At 40.7% G+C, this 20,055-nt stretch overlaps 1 protein-coding gene across 3 annotated transcripts in view; it reads right to left on the bottom strand.

Annotated features, from left to right (window-relative positions):
• Adcy8 (adenylate cyclase 8) overlaps positions 1–20,055 on the bottom strand; it is a 242,596-nt gene that overhangs the window by 218,310 nt on the left and 4,231 nt on the right. The gene's annotated exons all lie outside the window — the stretch shown is intronic.

The raw sequence follows: 20,055 nt of genomic DNA, 5'->3' as shown, positions 1-20,055 counted from the left end.
TCATTCAATGTTTGCATCAAATAAAATGTTCTTCCAAAATTTAAGTGCATGGTACTTATGAGTAAGTGCAATGTGTTTTGGTTTATAATGGTGAGCTATATACCTTGTGACACGTTAGGTAGTAAAAATATAATGTAAAATGTCTTCAGTCCATGGTGACTCATCCCTAACACCATCCTGTTCACAGTTTTTAAAATCTGCTCATTCTAGATCTGAATCTTAATTCTGCCACTTAGAACTAAACCTATTTTATCATTTTTTTAAAAAAGTAGAATTAATAAGTATCTTCTAGGATTGTCACAGTATGAAATGAGGCTGCATATGAAAAATCTGCTATTCTAGCCTATAGTTTTAAGTCTATGTCTGGGATTTGGATCCAGCACTGCCTTTTCCTACTTGTGGAAGACAGAAAACCTACCTAGGGCCTCTAAGCCTCAGGATCCTGGTGTATTAATCAGGGACATGACTGGTCCCTATTTCACAGGTTGTTGCGATTGAGTGAGGTAATTACATAGAGCCCTGGGCAGAAAATGAGCATTTGATACCCATTAGCTGTCACTATTAATGTCAATTTCTTTTTCCTTCTCATCTAGATGAATCTGCTCCTTTAATGTGGGATTATGTGTCATAATTAATTCATCTGGACTCCATAGCTATTGTGACAATACCATTTATTGGGCAAACTGGGACACTTTCCAGAGCAAAAGAAGACAGACATGATTCTAGTGTCCAGAGCACACTACAGTGGGGGGTCACCTGAACTATCACACATAGTACTAGTCTAGGCATAGGTCAATGATGTGTCTTCAAAATACTCTCAGGATATTGATTAGTAGAGGGCAGCCTCTTTAATTCAGTAAGAGCAGACACAGCTCTAGGATCTGTAGATAAGTGAGCCAACAGAACAGACTAAGTCTTTCCCTCACTTCATGGAGACATAGAAAATAAACAAGAAAAAACGGTAACATCTCCTGTGCACTGGTGACCAGTGCTGTGTATCTTCTGTCTACCTAAGAGTGATAGCAAACACCGGGACAGCTATTCACAGATATCCAGTTCTTCATTCAAATTTCAGGAAACATAACTATTTCCTGAGTCCCCACTATGTATCAGGCACTGTTGTAGACACCAAGGGAAAAGAAGGTACAGGGACAGAGGAGGGTTTTGGGGACCAGGTCTGGGACACTGGCTTGAGCCAGCATGAAGTGGGTAACATGGTAGATTTGGAGCAGAAGAGGGGCCTGACTATGTTCAGTTCAGAAATTATCCCTCCGAATGCCCTTGGCCCATCTGTTAGAACTGACAGAATACAAAATAACACGTACGTCCTCTCCAGAATTCCTCCTCAAGGTTCTTATCCTTAAGAGTGAGTCTTTCTCTCTATTCTGGATACTTCAGAAAGGACTCCTGCTTTGACCAAAAGGGCTTTCCATGTCATCAAAAATTCCATCTAACATGGGAAGCCTGTGATTCTAAGAGCAGAGGAGGTTGGAATTCAAGCAAGACGATTAGGGGTATTAATATTGGGATGCCTTTCTCCCTCCCTGAATTCTTTGCCAGACAAATGCTTTGGCTTCTGAATTTAAGTACAGGAGATATGTGTAGCTGAATGCCCTTCATGGTACGGGATGAGGAAATCTGGAAGCCAGAACATGGTGGCTGTAGTTGTACACAGAGCCCCCATGTCCTGAAGTCCAACAAGCTCTGTGTGCCCCTGCACCTATGACAGGGAGGCCCCATGGCCAAGTGGACTCATATCTTTGGTTTGTGACCACAGCCTGACCTTTGATTTTCTTTGCCTCTCAGAGTTACAGAAATGATGGTAAAGATCTATGCCACTTAGAAGGAAAGAATACCTACCAGGAGATGAGCAGCTCAGAACTGCAGTCTGCCCAGTGTTCAGATTTTAAGAAACCTCTTGGAGCTTTGTTGCTTTGTCTGACAAGCAGCAGGGCTAGTAATTTCCACTGTATAACCAGGTTATTATACCACCTGGTATATTAAATATCAGAAAACTTTAAGATTTAAATTGTATTACAAATGCCAAGTATGTATTTTGGGAGTATGAGTGCCCTGAGTGAGTGGGTCATTTGGAATAAATTTTAGTTTAAGTAAAGAAATGAGCTTTGAAATACATGTTCTCCTTTGATATTTGATCAAAATGGTGACTCAGTGTAGTTCCAGTTCTGTAGTCCCCTTTAACTGATATTATTTTTTAAAGGTCAAAAAGAACACTCAAAAGAGAAGTAGCTATTTTTTAAGCCCTTTCGGTAAAATACACCATCTTAGAGGAGTGATGTTAGTATTCAACATATTCTTTTGGCTTTAACTTGAGTGATTTAGACCTACGAGTTAAAAATATCAATGACAGGCCGGGGATTTAGCTCAGTGGTTCCACTGCCTGCCACGCAAGTGCAAGGACCCGAGTTCGATCCTCGGTACAAAAAAAAAAAAAAATCAGTGACATACATTTTCATTAATTAGGCTTTTTGGCATTGCTTTATCCAGAGGATGCTGCCAACATTTTCACTGGTGGGTCAGGCTAATTTCCCCAATTCATTCAGTGGGAATCCATGGAGCACCTGTTGTGTGCCAGGCATTGTGCTGCAGACTAGGGACATGGTAGCAAATTAGAGAAGCTAGGGCCCACTCTCACCCAGCACCTGCTGCAGGCTGCCTAGGGGCAGGCAGGTCTGATAGGCACGGCACTCCTCCAAGAGTGTCCGGATCATTTCTGTTCCTTCTCACACTCCTCTATAAGAGACATGTCATTCCTCGCCGCCTTTTACAGGTAAAGGAGCTAAGGCTTATGGAGGCAAAACAACTTTCCAAATACCAAGCAGTGTGTTGGGCTCTCATGCCAACACTCTGGCTCCAGACCCTGTGTCCTCACTCATTTTGCCAAACCATCTTCCTCAATTTGGAGGAAATACAGGAGTACAAACTTCCCGAAGATTAAAGTATAGTAAAGGGCATGGATATGGGCGTCTTATTTTTCTAGTAGTGGAGCTCTAACTTTATAATCACATAATTCTGTTGGTACCTTTAAATCTTATGTTTGAATTCCCAGTTTGCTTGCCACCTCAGCATGAAGATGCAATTGGTATTCCCAATTAGAGATAAGACATCTTCCTTCTGGCTCAGAATAGGATAGAAATGTAGACAGGATGAAGAGCAAGGAGACAGAGGAAGATGGCGATGTGGACATGATGGCAATGCTGACATTACTAAAATAAAGATCATCCCTATGTTCACTTTGACTTTTTGCAGCACACAAATATAACAGCTGTCTATATCATGTCAACAACAAATTTTGTTTTCTGTAATATAAATTTGTCATATAAAGCAAAAAAGCTACTTAGAATGGAGTGTGCCCCCTGTTATTAGGGTATTTAAGCAGAATTAGGACAAAAATTTGATAAGAAATTTAAAAAGTACATTAATCTAATTTCTTATATTGTTTATTATTCTCAGTCCTATTCTCAAAATTTAGGGGACAAATCAATGAAAAGTTATCTCCAGCAATATGTGTGTGAATGACTGCCTGCCTATCTATGAGTGTCTGTCTGTCTGTCCATCCATCTGTATCAATACTCAATCCAATATTAGTGTCAACTCCCTGTTTATGAGGTCAATAGATTCTATACTCTTATTTGATAACTCAGCCTTCTTGAGAATCAGTATAAGAAATAAGTAATACAGGAGTACCTATGTTCAATGAAATTAATATTTGTCTCTTTAATCATACTATCTACTTAACGATCTGGAAACCTCAAGTATTTTTATCAGACCATCAGCTATTAAAACACGTGCATTATACTAGCACAAAGATTTTGTGTAGGATTATTGGAGTCCCAATTTGGCAGATTCATTAGGTCATCTTCCCTTGGTACAATTCCTGTTAAACTGCTGGGTCTGCAAGTATTTTATGTGGAAGTTTTAGTCTTATTTAGGATTTGCACCAAAAGAAGCATTCAGAATAGAAGAAGCAATAACTTGAACCCTGAATCAGCTCAAGTTTATCTCATTTCCTTAGGCATTAAAATTCTACTGCCATAAATAGTAACTATTTCTGAACACCAGCCTTGGGTATTCCCACTCACTTATTCTTAAAATAAATATTTATTCAACATGGGATGCTGAAAATATTTAGGTGAGCAAGCAAATTTGGCCCACCACACTCACTACCTTCTTTGCATTTACTGTATGCTGGGAAAGACAGATATGGAATAAAAGAGAGAGAGAGAGAGGAGACACCTTGAGCAGTGAAGGAAGAAGAACATCATTTTGGGCAACAGAGAAACAGAAGCTCAGAGAGCTGAGGGGCAGAGGTAGAGGAAGGCATGTGTCCTTGAGGACCTGAATGAAGCACTGTGACTTGAGGAATGAGGGAAAGATGAAGAACGGTGCCATCTGAGGGAGCCAGAGCCCAGAACTAATGTAGGTCCCAGGAAAGAGTTCAGCCTTCATTTTAAAAGCAGTGTGGGAGCTACTGACATTTACTAAAGTATTCTAAGTGAACGTTGTAGGAAAATTTCCATCATGGTAACACTGTGGATGGTTAAAAAGGGGCAAAGTGGATAGCAGGAGGCTACAGTGATTCTGATGAGGAACAGCATCTTCTGCATCAGAGCAGAAGAAAAAATAGATCTGGATGGATATAAGGACACCTGGCAGATATACCCATCAGGAAATTCCTATGGATAGGCTATAAAAATTGAGAGATGGAGAAGTAGCAGGATGCAACTTTGAGTCGTTGTGGGTTGGACAACTTCAAGGATCATTTTATGGTTGAGATCTAAATGTCCTCCCTTTCAAGTGTCATGTATTCAAAGGTGGTGCTTTTAGAAGGTGCTATACTCATCAGTGGATTAATTCACTAGTCATTTTGCAGCTGAATGTGTATAGGTGGCAAGGCCTGGTTGGAGGAGGTGGGTCACAGGCAGGTGACCTGGAAGGATATATTCTTCTCTCTTCTTGGTGCCACTGGTTCAGCAGTTTATCTCTGCCAGGCCTTTGAGCCATGCTCCTTCTGTGGAGCATGAGCATGGAGCATTCTCCTTCATGCTCCTTCAAAACTAACCATGTTTTGAACCCTCTGAAACTGTGAGCCAAAAATAAACCTCTCCTCCTTTTGCAGGTGTCAGTTTGTCCCAGCAATGAGACAAAGAGGACTTAATATAGAGAGATTAGAGAAGCGTGGATATATTGAGCCTGAGATCTAAAAAGAGGACAAGTTTAAGGAGGGAGCTTGATGTGAAGATCTTGCATTTCTTTGAAAGATAGAGGCTTTTTGCAATTCTCTTATTTTTAGTTCCAATTGTTCTATAGCCACCCAATTATTTATAACTTTAAAAGTCCCAGAGTCACAAGCTTCAAATTAGAGAGGATCTCAGAATCATTTAGTTCAACCCCTTCTCTTTTTCCCCAAATCACCGGCCATGGGCATCTGGCATCTGCTGAACACCTCCGGTCTGACTTTTTAATCTCCCAAGGCCTACTGCACTTTCAAAGGATTATAAATAGGAAACCATCAGTTTCTTCCCCTGGGAAATAGTCCCACTGGTCTTCTCCAGCCATGATTGTTGCTTGGCATTTATTCTAGTGATATAAATTATACATCAGATGGCACAACATCTGATCTGGTTCTTTCTGTTCCCCAAATCTCAAGTAGGTAACAAAAAAGCAAAAATATGCATAAAATGAAGATGGCTCTGTTTGCTCTATTTGTCTTAGATAAAGTAATTAGATAGCTAAGTATAAGATAGAAAAATTGAAATTACAGTTTCTCTCAAGAAGCAGTCAATGTTAATTCATGAGATGATCTACCATTAATATATTTTACAACCAGTATTGATTAGAAATAGCATTAGGATCTTGGTAATGGAGAATTAAAACAAAAGGGGATTAAACAAAAGTGGAGTATCTTTTATATCACTTAAAAAACAATCTAGGAAGCAGTGGTCTAGGGCTGGTAGTGGGGTCTAATAGCATTTTCAGTGTCCTAAGGTCATTTCTTGTCATCTACTATCCATTTCTGTGGCCTCAATCCCCCTTGGTGGTCTAGGGAATCATGACATCTGCCTTCCATGCAGGAAGAGGGCTGGAGGGGCTGGGGCTGTGACAAAAGGTGCGCTTCTGAGGTGGATCAGGCACTCTAAATGCTTTTCAAATCCTCTGGTGATACAGCTGGGGACACTTCCTCTCAAGATGACATCTTGGTTCTAGATGCAAAAAGGAAGAAGGGACAATGGATATTATTAGCCAGGCAGCAGTTTCTGCAACACAGCCAGAGGGACAGGCATCATGTCCTTGGATAGCTTCCCATTTTAAAGCACATGTAGAAACAATTTAGGGTAATTCAGAACCATGTGGGCAACTAAGTCTGGATTACTTTCAGGAATATAAGAAGGCGAAAAAGAATCTATTTTTGGTAGTGGGAATCTGAGTAAAAATAAGGGCTTGGTCTTCATATTTTGGTAAATTACGTAATACATATATTTTTTCCTTTTCCATCTGGTATGCCCATGACACTGGTCTTGAACAAAGATGGTGCACTGTGAAATCATCAGAACTTTGAACAGTTCTAAGCCTGGATTTCTTCCCTAAATGTTAGTTCTATTTCAGGCACATGCAGTTTGGGTGGAAGGCCAGGTAAAGGTAAAGGAGTACGTTTTCACATTTTTATAGCATCAGGGAGTGGAACTCATTAAAGTATGAAATCCAGGAGGCATCTAGGTATCAGCTCTTTCTTGACTTCTTGTTCTGGTAATATAAATGACCCCAGGGTAGGAAGCATGTCTGTTTGACTTTTCATCTCTCAAGTTTAGGACATGGTAGAGAGTTGATGAGTAAAAGGAATAGGAATTACTAAATGTGAATATACATCTATATAATTGGCCACTGGCACATACAGCATGGAGAAATCCCTCTATATTGGGAGTCAAACTGACTGTAACTACTAATCCTGTTATGTCCACTTTATTGGAGTGAGAAACTCCTAGCCAATTAGTAAAGCATGCACCTGGGGTATCTGCATGGTCATAGAGATGTGAGCGTGGGTACTCTGTATGGTTCCTCACCCATTCCCCTCTAGGACTGTTCCTCTACTCTGGTTCTGGGCTCTCAGAAATATAGCAGCTTTGCTCTGTCACTTCTTTCTGCCATGATGTTTCTGCCTTAGCACTGTTCAAACTGAGTTGCCTAAAACCATGAGCTGAATGAAAGCTTTCTTTTAAGTTGTGGGTGTCAGGTATTGTATCCAGCAATGGGAAAGCTAATACACAGACTTCCACTAGAACCTCCTCTTGACCACATACTACATCAGCCAGATTAATCTCTCTGATCTGCAATCTTTTTGTTTTCAAAGTGGCTATAACGATAGTACTACGTGGGTGTGATGATTAGGAGTGGGTAGAATGTGTGCAAATCTTTTAACACAGAGATGCAGTCCCAGTAGGTGTGTATTAGACATTAGAAAGTATAACTATTGCCTTGTGCCAATGGTACTCTGTACCCAAAGGCGCCATTTCCTACTGTAATGGACTCCAACCAACACCAATACCAATTCAGCACTGACATCAAGAAGTCATTGCCAAATGTGCACTCTGCTACCTTCTTTCCCTTTTAGAAACATCAGGGCTAAGTCTTCAGTGGTCAACCTAGAAGGGGTGTTTGAAGGCATTGTTCTTAAACATTGCTCAGTGGGAGCTTGGTGGTGCCTAGTGGGTGGTGGAACAGAGGATGGCATGAGGCAAGGAGAGCAGCAGAGGGTGCCTCCTTTTGTTTGTCCTACACTGCAGCATGACTTTCATCAGCTTACAGTATGGTGCTTGCTTCAGTTTGAAAGAGGAGCTGCTGCTATTCTAAATCTTGTATTCCTCCCACTTTTGGAAGGAAGTTAATATTTGCTTTACCATGATTTTACTACTGATTTTTTTGACAGTGGATTAATTTTGATATTGTTTAATGGCTGATTGATATTGGAATAGATTTACAGCTTGAAATATGTCCATGTACATGAGAAAGTCTCAATAAAATAAATTCCATTAACTAAATATTCTTCAGTCATTTTAACATCCAAATTACCTTGAATTGATGGTTGTCAAAGTTTGCTTTTTTGCAAGATACTGAGCAGAAATTTGTGCCTATCTTCCCCCAAATTAAGAAAGAATTTATATATGAAAGGACTTCCATCTGGAGATTGTAGGGAGACACACTGGCACTAAGAGCAAAATGATTTCTCTTCCTTAAAAGAATGCTCTAGACATATGGCAAAAGGGGCAATTGGTCATGGCTGGTATTTTCACACATGGAAAGAAAACTAAAGTAGTGTGAAAGTAGTGTGTAGCTTGACATTTAGTGGCCACCTTCTCATCCAAAGTGTAGGTCTTGCTTCTAGTGTACAGAGAGCCTGCCAGCAATGACCCAGGTTTTCAGAGCCCTCTTTTTTCCACCCACCATTCAGGTGATTAACAGGTTGATTCACCTAGTAGATTGCTGTCCTGCCTGTGGCAGAGTTTCATGCCAACTGCAGAGCAAGGCAGCTTGCTACTGTGCGATGCCATCAGACACATCTAGGTTACAGCAATAGCAATAATACCACCCAGTGCCTCTTCATTGCCACTTACTGGTTCAAAACCCTTTCCGATTCATTAACACCTTTATATACAAACAGTGAAGCTTTGACAGCTGGGATCGTATTCTCTCTTTGCTATGGATGAAGTGATTGAAATACAGGAGGATTAGTGAGTTACTCCAGACCATTTTGTCTACTTTGGGGGGTCTGTGGAGCAAATAAGAGGCTTCCACAGAGGTAGACTCGCAGCTGTGGACGTTCAGGCTGCACCAGTGCCCAGATCAATCACTGCTGAGTGATGTTGACATAAAGTGGCTTATTGATCACAGCTAGCACACACATTTTGAAAAAGCCAGATAGGCAATTCAGACAAGTGCCATGAAGCCATTAATTAGATATTCAGAAGCAACAATTATCTGTCGGTTAAAGATCACAGTCACTAGTCCATTCGAAACAAATCAGATGGCTAAAGTGGCACACAGTTCTACAATTGATGGTGCCATCGTAATTAAATCATTAGGGGAAATTAAATATTAAATACCATCAAGTAAGTAATTCAGTGTTTTCTAAATCATTAGTTATAATTATTTTCTTACGAATTGCAGAGGTTAAAGATCTCAACGAGCTTTGTTTTCTGTAAGAATCATCATTATCGGATCTTAACGCATCAAATTTATCAGGAAACCATACAAATCCCTACATTCTCATTCATTAGAACTCATGGAAACAAAATTTTTTGGAGCTGTGAGGAAATCTGGAAATCACTTCATAGCAATAGAACTTTTGAGCTGGGTGGAATTTGTTTCATAGTCAAGACAGATCCTGTACAAAGCTGCACTGTGTTGGATGTCAAATCCGAGGTGGGTCTTTGACTGACTATTCAGGTACTGTTTTCAATTCAATGTGCTGTTTCTCTGGCTGTACCAAGCAATAAATATTATTATGAGCACTGTTACTATTTGAAATACAAATTTTATTCTTCCTTTTCTTGTTTTGATTTTACTCACTCTGAAACTAGCATAGTTAATTAAGATAAAATGGCCACAGCAAACCATCAACTCTAGGGGACAGCTTAGAATGAGACAACGGTGGGAATCTTATTTTTCATGTGAACTAAAGGAGCCCAGGGTCCTCAACTATCAGCAAAGAAGCAGTAATACCAATGCTGATGTGACCATTCAGGCATTTCCTCAGCAGGTTCTGCTCTGAGGTTTCCTCATGCTGTTCCAGTGTCTACTGCTGGGAAATCCAGGACAGACTCTGTCCTCAAAAAGTACATGTTGTAGAAAAAGAAAAAATAAGGAAAACGTAATCCAGTCTTGTCTAATAACTCCCATTCCTCCTACAGATTTAAATTAAGAATAATGTCTTCATCTCAGTCCTAGTGAGGTTTTTCCTTTTAGATGGAAACAAGGGAGCAGGAGTAGGATGAGGCAAACTTTCTGCTAGAGTTTGAGCTCTCAGGATCAGCCCCTGTGAGTAAGTACTTGGCTAGACTTTACATGTACATGCCTCATTCCCTCACCTTAGTCATGCCCTGCATCAAACCAGACTTCACAGCACTTAATTCAATTTGAAGTCCTTTGCTCACCAGGGCCAGTATTTCACTGATGCCCTGTCTTAGATTGTAATCTCCTAATAGCAGTATCCTGAGTTGGCTTCCTTACCCTGTGTCCCTATCACTTGCACCCAAACATTGGGACACTTCATAAACATCTCATGTATGAAGGACTAAATGAGGGAGTGAATCAATGCAGGATAGGAGAATGCTGCTGTGGTCTGAGTGTTTGTGTTCCCTCCAAAGCCATATGTTCTCTTAACCCACAATGTGGTCATTCTAGAAGGTGAGGCTTCTGGAAAGTGCTTAGTTATAGGGCTGGAGCCCTCACAGGTGGTATGAATGTCCTTATCAGACAGGCCTCAGAGAGCTGAGGACAGAGCTGAGAACAGAGGGGGAAGGTGGACCTACGGAGACCAGGAAGAAGTTTCTCACCAGACTCTCAATCTGCTGATTCCTTAATCCTGGACTTCCCAGTTTCCAAGACTCTGAAAAATAAATGTTTGCTGCGTATGAGGCACCCAAGCTACAGTATTTTGTTAGGGCATCCCAAGTGGGCTAAGATAAATGAAAACGGAAGTAGACTCCAAAGGACAAAGACACAAACCCACCTGATGGGGTCACAGAGACCCGCTGTGGGGAAGGTGGGTTCTGTGCTCAACTTTAAAGCCTTTCTTCACAAGTAATGATCTGCAGACTAGGAATATCTTTCACCTGGCCACTGTTAACAATGCAAAAGTTCAAGTTCCTCCTAAATTTAAGAGCTCCAAGTGATTCCTACTCATAGTAAAATTGAGGAACCACTGGTCCGAAGGACTCATGGTTTAGGTAGGTGATGCGTGGGAAAGGGCCACTTAGGGCAAAGGAGTCACAGGAAATGAGTGACAATTCGGGAACTTAAATTATTATAACAAGTAGCATACATTGCATGACTTCTATTTACCAAGTCCTGGTCTACATACTCTATACTTGTTATTTCATCTCTTCAACAAACTCCCAGGTACTATTATCATTTCCATTTTATAGCTGAAGACAATGAGGGGCAGTACAGAAAGTCTGAGGTGGCATAAGTTCTACAAGTGGCCGATCAGTCTCTGACAGTCTGAATCTGCATCCTGGGGTGTGATCTCTGCTCTGGTGCTTTCCTGGTGGGGTGTGCTGGTCTGGCGCACAGTGATCCTCATTATACCTACTCTCCCACTGGCAGAGTCATACTTGAAGGACTGTTTGTCTCTTTGTCAAACTCTGTAACATCTGCCTGCCTCTCTTTCCTTTAACACCTCAGATGAGCTCAGATTCTCCATGTCAAACAAATATGATTCTCTACTTACACGCACACCTCATATTCTTAACTTGGCACTTGTCTATGAAGAGACTTTCTGGAGCTAGTTATACCAAAGCGAATTTTGCAGACAAAGAAAAGGAAGAAAGATCAGCCAAGGAAACACATGCAGGCAGAAACTAGCGTAGGGTGCGCAAGAAACTTGTGATGAGGCTCAACAGCAGAACTTGGCCAGTAGAGTGATATGGTGAGGAGGATAGCACTTGGGAGGAGCTCACATTTGAGAAATTGTGGGGAGGGGGCCCGTGCTAGAATAGGAAGAGCAGGACGGAATGGCACAGCAACAGGAAGCTAAGTGATCAGAATTTCACATCAATGTTGAGTGTGAGGGAGCTGGTTTTTGACACGAGGCTGAGCTGCCTGTAGGACACTCTGGTGGTATCCAGAATGTCACCAGAGAGCTGGGTCTTAAGCTTAGCAGAGATGATAATAGAGCTAGGCATGAGCTGTGCACAGATGCATGGTTATGGACCAAGGGAGGTGTGTGACTGTCCAGAGAAATGCATGGCATGAGATAATGAGTAGTCATATGAGATCGAAATTTACAGATCCCCAACACTAAAGAGTGAACTGAAGGGCAAGTCTTGAAGACATCAGAGAAAGAAGAGTACAATGAAACCTTGTATTGTGAGTAACTTGTTCTACAAGTGTTCCTCAAGACAAGCAAACATTTCCAATAAATTTTAACTCATGAGCGATGTCTTGCAATATGAGTAGTATGTGATTCCAAAATCACATGATCACAACTGAGCCAATAGTTTCTTCTCTCTTTCTTGCTGTGGGGAATTATGGGTGATCGTCTCCCAAAAGCAAGAGGTTAGAGATCTTGTCTGCAGAGGAGAAGGAGAATTTGGGAAGCAGTGCAACATCTTGTAGAAAATCACCACCCAAGTAAGGCTATAGCAGTGTGAGTGATAAATCTGTTAAATGACAATACAATGTTATATTTTCACAAAATCCTCAAAAGTAAGTGTCACTGGATAGATTCCTTGCTAAAGGTGAGCAAAAAGAAAAAGATTCCATTGAGTCAATAGATAGCTGTGATTCTGTTAGTGATAGTGAAAATTGTTCCACACAATAACGCTCCTCTTTCTTGTCTCCATGCCAGCCATGAAGGTTTTCAAAGGTAAGTGCCGGTTAACTTGTTTGTTTTTCTTTATATTTTGTATTCTCTTTATTCTTTTGTATGATACTACAGTACTGTAATTATTTATGTGTGAATATTTTTGGGTTGTAGAATGAATGATCTGGATTTCCATTGTTTCTTATGGGGAAATTTGCTTTGAAATACAAGTGTTTTGGGTTACAAACTTGTTTCCAGAATGAATTATGCTCGCAAACACAGGTTTTACTGTATATGTTACCAGAACCAGACTGTTAGAGAGACCCAACAGCAACTTTGGTAACTGCTCCTGACTTTGTGAGCTCACAACCCAGCTGGCAAGAAAGACAAGGAAGGTAAGTGCAGTGGAACACAGGCAGGACAAATGGGCTGGTCCCGGGGATGCAGCTAGGTGAGACTGTTGGGAGACCCTTGAGATGTATATATATTTACATACAAAACCCAGTGGGCAGGAGGAAATTTCGGGCCAAAGTCACTGAGAAAAATCCATAGCAAAAATAGGATGAGCATTTGCAGTTTCTATGTATTTAAAGAAGTACACTATATTTATTATATATATAGTTTCAAAAGTATCTGCATGTCCACTGGCACCATCCTCTCTGGCCGACATGGTTTGGGCAGGCCCCAGGAGCTGCATACGGTGTCATCATTCACTTGTAGGAGACAAGGGCAGCACCCTGGCCTCACACAGAGGAAGGGGAGACTCTTCTCCCCTTTGTGCTCAGTGTGCACTGGCTGCCTGGAGCCAGAACTGCACTCTGGAGTGGGCAGCTCACCACCAGGCAGCGGGGAAGCCTTGCCCAAGGAATGCAGGGGATTTGACCTTGAACTAAGAAGCTTGCTCTCACTGATTTTGTTTCTTGAAATAATGGACAGTAGAACAATGAAGTAAATGGGATAATACTCACTGAACTAAAAGCAGAAGACTTTCTCATGACTAGTTTTGGACTTTTATGAAGATTCTTTTAATTAACTACCTTGGGTTTTAACACCCGAGGTCAGGGTTTAGTGCTTTTTGGCAGCCTGCAGATAAACTGTCCAGTTAGGGCACAACTGAGTCTGTACATGTAGATTTAAGTGGCAGATGGCAGCCATCTAAGCAACTGTCTAGTTTTTATGTTTAGCAAAGTCAACCTGCTTTGTTCAAGCAGACCAGCACCCTGGACAGTGCATCAAGAGTGAGTGGAAGGTGGGAACACCTTTTGCCCACAGCTGCACCTGTATGGATCTGAAGGGTGAACATTCAGAAAATGTGATGTGATGTCAAATAAGTGATTTCAAAGCTTCCATAAAGCAATGAGCTGAGCGAAGACAGTGGAACTCAGAGCTACATTACTGAGAAGCAAAGAGGGAAGAGAACGAGAGGACTATACGTGTGTTAGTACTTGGACCCAACTATTATTTTGGACCTAATTTTGTGTGGCTGATCCATTTAATATTTTTCAGAAATGGACAAATAACCATGGATAATTCAGGTCTACAGCCTTTTCTTTTACTTAAATGACCTGGATAATCACTTGAATTTTTCTTTGCATTATTGAATAACTTCTTTAGCACTATGTATAGCAAGAACTCACCTCACAGGTTTCTGCACAAAGCACATCATGGGAGAATTTTTGGTATGCTTTTACCTGTATTGATCAGAAAAAGTAATTTGTCTTCTCTAGCAGGTTTCTTATTCTCTGTTGTGACTGCTGTGGGTGGGAGAGGGGTGGTCAGGGAGAAAGTGGTGGTCATGTTCCTGTCATGGCCATTCTTTTAGAACTATGGTACTCAGAGCTGCCCATGGAGGCTCCAGGGACACAAAGGGGCACACAGCCCAGTGGGCATAGGAGAACACTGCCATATTGCCACTATCGAAGGAACACAGGCGGTAGCAATGCACTGGGGAAAGAAACTTGAGCCTTGCAGGGGGATGTATTGTCTGGTCCCGAGGGCAGCTCCTCAGTTTGTAGCTAGAGTCACTGTGAACAGACTAAGTGGGAGTCTCTAGAACCGAATACCAGCCTGACTTCACCCGGCAGGAGGCAGGCTCTCCTTTGTGCCATGTTTGCAGGGCACCAGTCTTGGGATGCATTCAACTTTGGTAAGATGTCTAAGTAACTGGCCTCTGAGCCTTTCCCCAGGGCCCTCACATTCTCTTCACTAGGGAGAAAGATCCATGCCCTTCTATTATTTGTTTTAGACTCTGACCTTTCTTTTCATACAACTCCTAAAAGAAATCCACTGTGGCTTTGATGTTTCAGACGTTAAAGGGTTGTAATAAACAGAAGCTAACACTTGGATTTGTGTAAAATATTACTGACTCTTGTGCTCCACATCTGTTTGAAGGGCCAAGTACAAACTTCCTAACCTCTGTGCTGGAGTCACAAACTCCTTCTCCAAGTCAATCCAAGTATTAGCTCCATTACAACAATAATCTGATTCGTTTAGTACACAACTGTGTCCCACAGCCTCGAACCCACAGGCTTTCAGCAAATACAGAGTGAACAAGTTAGCTACTCAATATTCTATTCATTCTTACATTCTTACCAATGCAATCCTGAATTTTTTTTGATGCCCAGCAATATCTAATCTATTTTCTCCACCATTCCTTGCTGGAGTAGCCGTGGGTCACAATTCTGGGCCCTAAAATGTAAGTAGGCATTGTGAGGCAGGAATCCGAGAAGAGGTCCTGAATCTGGGGAGCAGATTCAGTTGATATGTGACATTTTACCCTTGTAGCCTCTTGCCCTTTGCCCTTTTGCTTTTCCTGCATGCAGTGTAACCATGATGGCTGGTAGATGCAGGCCAGTGCCTTTGAATTGACCTTGAAGAAAAGCCCCCCAGCCCCTCCAGGAATCTCTTTTATGACATCCTTGATAGATTGCTGTATATACAGTTTTCCTTTGAAGAATCCTCATCACAGGGAGCTCACAATTTAAAACAAAGTAGCCCCCTGGGTTACACAGCCTCACCATTTAGGAAATCCAAATCTTTCCGGCTATATGACCTTCCACTGGTCCTTAACACATCCCATGGAAGACACACAATAACCAGTATCTTTATTGTGGCAGAGCTGAGGGCAGTTGCTATATTCCCTTTACACCCTTCTATCCTCAGGCCTTCCAGGTGTGTGTTCATCCTGTCTTCTTTGTGTGCTTTTTAAAGTCCTCATATATTAGAGTTTTTATGCTGCATTACTTTGTTCTGAGTTGAATAAATGTAGTTTGACTATGCATTGTCTAATCCCTTGTAGTCTGTATTTTATAAGCATGTGAATGCAGCATGCTATCACACAGAGACACACACATACAAATGAAGAAAAATTTCTGAAGTGCCTACTCAAGTCAATTGGAAAACCAGCTGACAGACGGATGTGTTGTTTACAAAATAACATAGTCATGATTTTTTTTTAGTGTGAAAAGTTTACATAGGTATAGACTTTATATAGATATGGCAATTTAAAAAATTCACTAACTTACAAGGAAACTTCAGAACATTAATGTGATTTATTTTCATATCTAGCTTGTGTCTTCACGATATAGAACTTAGTTATTTCCTGGCTTGGGAAGTTCTGCTTTTCAAAGACATTTTGTCATACCACAACTTAGCCATGTTAGTCAGGAAAAAGAATAAAAGAGATAGAAAACCCAATAACTAATTGTTGTGCAAGGTTTTATACTTATTAAAATATATGACCTAGCTCAATAAAATTTAAATTATAGGTATTCATCCAGAGTCTAATACACAGCTGTCAAAGAAACAAGCAAATGCACTCACAAACTCAATTTGTTGGTTGAGAAGGTAGCCATGTGGAGGAATCTGCTGAGAAAATGGCTTTCCTTCTGACCAAGATGTGACCTGGCCTCCCATGGAATGCTTGGCATCTCCATGGTTAATTAATCCACTTTGCATTCCTCCTCTACCCCACAGGGTGGACTATGAAAACTCTTACAGTGAGAAAAGCTGGCTTCAGAAGTGCTGCTTCAGTGACCTGACATCTTAAAATAGTCCTTTATAAACAAAACTCACATGACAAAATTTGAGTGTGTAGACCCAGTTATATTTCCTAGGGAAGCACAGGGCAGATTATACTGGCTTCCTTTGCTCTGTAGTGGCTGGTGAATGTAGCATTCCTGTATTCCAGCCAAAAGGAAATGTTGGGGAAGATATTTACATGATCCATTATTTGACTAAGTAGGGTTCAAACCTATATATCACATTCTTCAACCTTCAGTGTTACTGACAACCTTTAGCTTCTGTTACTTTAGTGTGAGCCCAGAAAAAGAGCTAAGAGCTCACTCCACAATCAATCTGTCAAGTGAAGTGATACATTGCCCAACTGTATATTTTGGGCCTACTGGTCTCACAGAGAATCAATATTGTGCTCATTTGGTGGTAAGAGGAAAGTTTTGAATATTTCAAGTGTCTCCTATGTTCTAGAAATAAACACATGTAGGATCAACTCAAATAGACATACTTGTGAAATGAATAAATTAACATCCTAAGAAATATTTAGACAACAGTGAAATGTCATATCAGATGATTGTAGTAGTGTCCTTTGATTACATGTTACTAGCAGCACTGAATTTGTGATAAACTGTTTTTTTTAATCTTGCCTTTTAATGCTTGGTTTCCCTTATTTTTGATGAGCTCTTAAAATGCCGTCAATCATCAAAGTATAAATATGACTACTGCATCTGTCCTACTGAGCATGACATTGCAACAGCTGCTCCAGAAGCAGAGGCCCCCCAATCCTCCCAGTTCTAATCTAATTATACTCTGGCCCACTGATACCAGTCTGGTGTTATTACTGAATATGAAAGAAAACAAGTTTATAACTCAATCTGGTAAAGCGCATACTGCACAATCATTTTACAGCTATCTTGAAACACACAAACACCAAACCTACTTGCAACTTCAGGACAAAATGTTTACAGGCCAGGGCTGAAGGGATTTAGTTGGTCATTTCAACAGTCATTAAAAATATCCTTTACAAAGCCATTCTCTACTGTAACTGACATAAAGGGGGGGGAGGGAGAAAGACAGAGAGAGAGAGAAGAAAAGAAAGAATGGAAAAGACAGCTCTTTGTATTTGTCACAAGGAAGAGAGAATAATATCGCCATTTCTCGGCATTCAGCAGAATCTCTTGGGAAGGTTGACACTCAAATCTGTTTTTGAAAGGCATTTTCTCAGACATGCTAGGATGCTGCAATTATTTTTTAAGCCTATATGAATTTGCTCAAGGAATATACAGAAATAGAACACAAGGTTTTAAGAAACACACACCGTAACCAGTGAGGCATATTAAATTGGAGCCCAGTTATGATGAATATTCATGTATTCCGGAGTATTTACCTTGACACTGACTGCCAAATTGGGGTGATTGGTTACATGTCATTCATTGTACATTAAGTAGTCACAAGATTCCCTTTATTCGATTTAACCACAAAATATCTTAGACTTAGACAAAGAATATGTAATAATACACACTTACGTTTCAGTTCTATAAATGGGGGAAGATGTGTTGATAATTCCATTTTACTTGCTTTGTCTTTACTAAGAAGTCAGTCTGTCATTTAAGTAACCTGAAATGCATATGTAATCTAGGCACAAAATCTACTTCTGTTCAAGCTCCCATTTATCAAAAAATGCATTTTCTCTAAAGGACTGCTTAAGGGCCAAATGACAGGCTAAATGCCCCTCATTATTAGGCTAAGGATCATTACTTAATTAGCATTTTCTGGCTCTAGTCTCTGCTGTTTGATTGGATGTGTGTAAGACAGGCAAGAAAATGTTGCACAGGAAATTCAAATCTGACAGCATGACCTTGAGCACTAACTAACCTGGATTTGCATACCTGGCTGTCTTTGCTTACAGAATTATCTTAGAGAAATCACCTCCACTCTGACACTTCTGCTTATCTACCTCACCAAGAGGTACACAGAAAACTAATTAGTCACTAGCTGTAACATTTTAGAATCCCCAAGAGGGAAGAAGCATAATGCAGCAATCTCTATGGTTAAATATTGCTCCCTCTTGGTTTTCCAATAACTAAATGATTTTCAATATATCATCACTAATGAGCTGAAGAATGAGAATGAGTTTCAAATGCTAGGTAACTCATACTACTGCCACCAGCAATTAAAATAGAGTAAAATGCTAATTATAGCTACAGTGCTTAGAATGTATCTACCCTGTGAAAGAATCTAGCAAATATAACCTTATCATTAATGTTTTATTTATGCATATCACATCATCTTGTGATGAATTTTTTGGCAGATAAGTTGAGCTGTGAGGGTAAACAATCGGTTTAAGATATGGAAAGAGGTCAGTGTCTTACAGAGAGACTCTGGACAAGGCCTTCCTATCATTGGTTTGAATCCATACATGAAACTGATTGAAGTTGATCTGGGTGAAGCCCAAAGGAGGGGCAGCTACAGCCCTAGTGCTGCCTATGGCTGAGCTTTGTCAGGGTGAAATAAAAGGAGCCTTTCAGATTGGGCTTTGAAACTTCTGAAGGTCACTCAGTGTTTCCAATGTCACTCAACCCAGAAAACATGTGGGTGATCATATCTTCCCTGGACGCTAATCTCTTTGTTTGAGTGGGAAGTCAGTGATTTTAGTCTAATTGTTAACTGAGTGGAGAAAACATACACAGTCTCTTTGCCGATGAGGAAGTCCCTAAAGTGACCCTTTGCAGGCTCCATCTTCTACCCTCAGTGGGGAGCAACATGTGATCCAAATTAAGGAGGGTCTTTGTCTTCTACCATGGGGGTCTGCAGAGAGGTGCAGCATGGCTTCCTTCTGGAGGGAAGGAGAAGCAGATCCTCATAGCTTGGACCAAGGAAGGCAATCACTGACTCATTTGTCACCTTTGAAAAGGACATTTTCAGTGCAGTGAAACCACTGCCCGTGTGTGTTGATGCTCTCGTTTTAGTTTCCTGATTCTCAGAAATGCTAGGTTAAACCTGAGCCATCCTCTTAAAGAGAATTAAGATTTACATAGAGAAAGGTGATATTCCAGTGTGTATGGCCTTCAGTGGACAAATTTGCATCCAGCTGAGCAAGATGATATGTTTGTTACAAAGAATCTGTGCCCAGCCATTTTGCCATTTTTCTCTCATAATTTCCCTTTGCTTTTTTCATTAAATGTTCATTCATGCACTATATGGGGTATTAAGCTCTTAAGTAGTGAAACAGGTACTCCTAATTCTTGAATAATTTTAAATGCTTGTGTGTTCAGAGGGATGGCTCTTAATAGGTTTCTGACTAAAGAATGGCCTTGGAGCCAGGATTCAGGGTGTGAATCCTGCCCTCAGTAGTCACTGGGCTCCTGAACTTCAGGATGACTCTTCAGAGTTTCTAAGGATTTGTGAGTGTCTTGAAATGAGCATGAAGAATTGTACTATCTATTTTTCATCATTGGATGATGCAAAAGTACCTTATTGCAAGTAAAAATATAGTACAA

The sequence above is a fragment of the Heterocephalus glaber genome, unplaced genomic scaffold (assembly GCF_053883595.1).
Source record: "Heterocephalus glaber isolate CG9 unplaced genomic scaffold, H.glaber_assembly_v1.0 deba00000281, whole genome shotgun sequence".
Classification (NCBI taxonomy): domain Eukaryota; kingdom Metazoa; phylum Chordata; class Mammalia; order Rodentia; family Bathyergidae; genus Heterocephalus; species Heterocephalus glaber.
The sequence above is the reverse complement of the archived record's forward strand: the minus strand, read 5'-3'. Positions and strand labels throughout refer to the sequence as shown.